This window comes from Ranitomeya variabilis, chromosome 5 (assembly GCF_051348905.1).
Source record: "Ranitomeya variabilis isolate aRanVar5 chromosome 5, aRanVar5.hap1, whole genome shotgun sequence".
NCBI classification, from domain to species: Eukaryota; Metazoa; Chordata; class Amphibia; order Anura; family Dendrobatidae; genus Ranitomeya; species Ranitomeya variabilis.
Genome location: NC_135236.1, coordinates 561628469 through 561632381, shown reverse-complemented (window position 1 = coordinate 561632381; position 3913 = coordinate 561628469). Strand labels below are relative to the sequence as shown.

The window sequence follows — 3913 nt, the reverse complement described above, 5'->3', positions numbered from 1 at the left end:
ATGTTTCAGTGAGAAGCAGATTCCCTTAGAACACTTTTGCACCAAAGCCTATTTTCACCTTCCTGATCAAGCCAATTTTCACAAATCTGACCAGTGTCACTTTATGGGGCAATAACTCTGGAACGCTTTAACATATATCTCAGTGCGTTTGCAAATGTTTCTTCATGACATATTGTACTTCATGTCCAATAAAGAATCACTGCACTCAGTCGAAAAGGTATGCTTTAAAGTGATTTAATTTTATTGACGGTGATAGGTGAAGCGACAGTTTTGACGTTTCGGCCGAACCACGGCCTTTATCATATAGTCGCTGGAAAAAATTAAAATATATACAGTCAGAATATTTGATATACAGAATATATACAATATTTATACAAAAAGGAGAAAACCAACATATCCGGGTTTTTTTAAAAAAGGTAAAATTATACATATGCGCTAGGCTGAGGTGGAGACATCAAAGAGCAAAAGGGACTGGGTATAGATAGTAGACAAGCTAAATACAGAAAGGAAAATAAGAATGAGGCATACCCTTTAGGGATCACCGGGTACGTATTGTCACCGCTATGTAGTATTTCACAATGACGCAATGTGTCCTATGGGTAAGGATAAAGGGAAGCGTAATTAGGTAGGTTAAAGAGGTAATCTTTTAAGCAGTGCAAATGTTCAAGAAAAGAAAGATAATAGGTAAGGGTGAGATGAATGAATGCTATGAGAAACCGTTAGGTGACTAAGGGCAATTGATTAAATACCAGTTTAGTGGGTGGTCCAATGGAGGATTTCAGGAAGTCAGGAGAGCAATGTCCTGACAGTAATGCCTGGGCTACATGAAGCAAAATAACCAGGGTGAGAATAGATAATGTCCCACACAAAAAATGTGTGGGCACCGGTTCCAAGGGTGTACTTACGATCATTGGTAGCGCAGTTTGTCATGTGGGAGCACAGCCGTGCTGGTGCAGTGTGTGTGTACTGCACGAGAAGGGAAGCCTTTTGACCGCGCGCCGCCCGGTCATATGACCGGAAGTGGACCCGAGAGCGTTGCGATTGCGCTGATTCTGGCACGGTGTCTATGGACGCCCGCGCATGCGCAAATGGTGGGTGCATAGTCTCTGCCTTAATGCGGGGCATGATGACTAAATGTGGTCAGAGGGGGAAGAATCCATGGTTGTATTGCGCATGCGCTGGTTATATTGCAGTGGTAGGGGATGTCTGCGCCTGCGTGGATGACGGGCCTGCTGCAATTAAACAGAGAAGGAAGGATACATGATAATGGTGACTGGGGATGTCGGAATCCATACACAGAGGGTGGAACCGCTGCGGTCACCTAAGTCTAGTAGTTTTTTGTATAGAAAAAACAACACAGTAGTATATAATAGCATTATGGAGTCAAAACATCATATTAAATGTATAGAAAATAATGCATTAATGGTAAATGAAGAACGATATTAGCAATGGTATACCAATAGCAAAAAAAAGGGGGGTTAATTCGGCATTTGTAGGAGTCCAAACAAAGGAAAAAATAATAAGGGGAAAAGAAAAATAGAGAACTGGGTATAGAATTGGGGGAACTTAGATAAGAGCTGAGGGGGAGGGGAAAAGAAAAACAGGTAGGAAGAAGGTTCTAGGTTGATCTTACCGCCCAAGAAGAAGGATGAAGAGACTGAGATAAACGATTTTTCAATGGGTCTAGGGAAAGAAATATATTAGATTAGCCAATCTATTTCGCATTTAAGACCTCTAGGGTATAAGGTATCCAAGGTGTAGATCCAGTACGTTTCTCTTTGCTTTAATAAACGGATATGGTTACCACCTCTTTTTGGTCTTGGTACCTTTTCAATTATTTGGTACCTTAACTGAGACACATTATGTTTTGCCTCTTTAAAGTGTGCCGGTAGGGGTAGCCATGTTTTTTCACATCGAATAGTAGATTTGTGACTAGAAATCCGGTCACGTATGGCTTGTGTGGTCTCACCCACGAATAGTAATCCACATGGGCACTTTATGATGTATACGACAAAGTTTGTTTCACACGTGAAAAAATCTCTGATGGGATATGATTTACCTGTCCGGGGGTGTATGACCTCGTTACCTTTAATGATGTTAGAACAACTCATACAGTTAAGACACGGGAAAGTGCCGGTTCTACGGAGTCCTGTAAGGGTACGTGTGGATGTCTTGTTGCCGTGCCCCATATCAGCTCTGACCACTTTGTCTTTGATATTTTGGGGTCTCCTAAGGCACATCAGAGATTTTTTCAAAAAGAACTTCAAAAAGAACCTAAAGACTTATCTCTTCCGACAAGCCTACAGCCTGCAGTGATCCCCAACCTACTGAACTGCCGCACAACCAGCTCTACCCTCTCCTAGTGTATCCTCACCCATCCCCTGCAGACTGTGTGCCCTCGCGGGCAGGGTCCTCTCTCCTCCTGTACCTGTGTGCCTTGTTTTTGCTCATGTTTATTGTATTTTTCTATATTTGCCCCCTTTTCACATGTAAAGCACCATGGAATAAATGGTGCTATAAAAATGTATAATAATAATATAATAATAATAATAATAATAATTAAAAAGTGACTTTGAAGGGCTTATGTAACAGAAAATACTCTTAAATGACACCATATTAAAAACCACATGTATTTTTAACCCTCATGCGATTAACAGAATTGTAGAACATTAGACTGAATAAATTACAAACTGTAATATTTTCCACTAATAATAATAAAAATAATAATAATTTTTATTTATATAGCGCCAACATATTCCGCAGCGCTTTACAACTTATGGAGGGGACTTGTACAGACAATAGACATTACAGCATAACAGAAATCACAGTTCAAAATAGATACCAGGAGGAATGAGAGCCCTGCTCGCAAGCTTACAAACTATGAGGAAAAGGGGAGACACGAGAGGTGGATGGTAACAATTGCTTAGTTATTTGGACCAGCCATAGTGTAAGGCTCGGGTGTTCATGTAAAGCTGCATGAACCAGTTAACAGCCTAAGTATGTAGCAGTACAGACACAGAGGGCTATTAACTGCATAAAGTGTATGAGAACACGATGCAAGGAACCTGATTATGTGTTTGTTTGTTTTTTCTATTTTTAATAGGCCACACAGGGATAGTTAGGTTAATGCATTGAGGCGGTAGGCCAGTCTGAACAAATGCGTTTTTAGGGCACGCTTAAAACTGTGGGGATTGGGGATTAATCGTATTAACCTAGGTAGTGCATTCCAAAGAATCGGCGCAGCACGTGTGAAGTCTTGGAGACGGGAGTGGGAGGTTCTGATTATTGAGGATGCTAACCTGAGGTCATTAGCGGAGAGGAGGGCATGGGTAGGGTGGTAGACTGAGACCAGAGAGGAGATGTAGGGTGGTGCTGAGCCATGGAATGCTTTGTGGATGAGGGTAGTAGTTTTGTACTGGATTCTGGAGTGGATAGGTAGCCAGTGTAATGACTGGCACAAGGTAGAGGCATCGGTGTAACGATTGGTGAGGAATATGATCCTGGCAGCAGCATTCAGGACAGATTGGAGCGGGGAGAGTTTGGTAAGAGGGAGGCCGATTAGTAGAGAGTTACAATAGTCCAGACGGGAATGAAAAAGAGAAACAGTAAGAGTTTTTGCAGAGTCGAAAGTAAGAAAAGGGCGAATTCTAGAAATGTTTTTGAGATGCAGATAAGAAGAGCGAGCCAGTGATCGGATGTGGGGGGTGAATGAAAGCTCGGAATCAAGGATGACCCCAAGGCAGCGGGCATGTTGCTTTGGAGTAATGATTGAACCGCACACGGAGATGGCAATGTCAGGCAAAGGTAGGTTAGTGGAGGGAGAGAACACGAGGAGTTCAGTTTTTGACAGGTTCAGTTTCAGATAGAGGGAGGACATGATGTTAGAGACAGCGGTAAGACAATCACTGGTGTT

The 3913-nt window shown here is 42.1% G+C and overlaps 1 long non-coding RNA gene across 1 annotated transcript; it reads right to left on the bottom strand.

Annotated features, from left to right (window-relative positions):
• Positions 1–201: 201 nt before the first annotated feature.
• Positions 202–1757, bottom strand: LOC143773844 (uncharacterized). Its single transcript, XR_013215393.1, has 3 exons — positions 1634–1757; positions 529–593; positions 202–310 (listed from the first exon to the last, which is right to left on the bottom strand). It is a non-coding gene; the product is annotated as an uncharacterized LOC143773844 (long non-coding RNA).
• Between the last annotated feature and the right edge of the window lie 2156 nt (positions 1758–3913).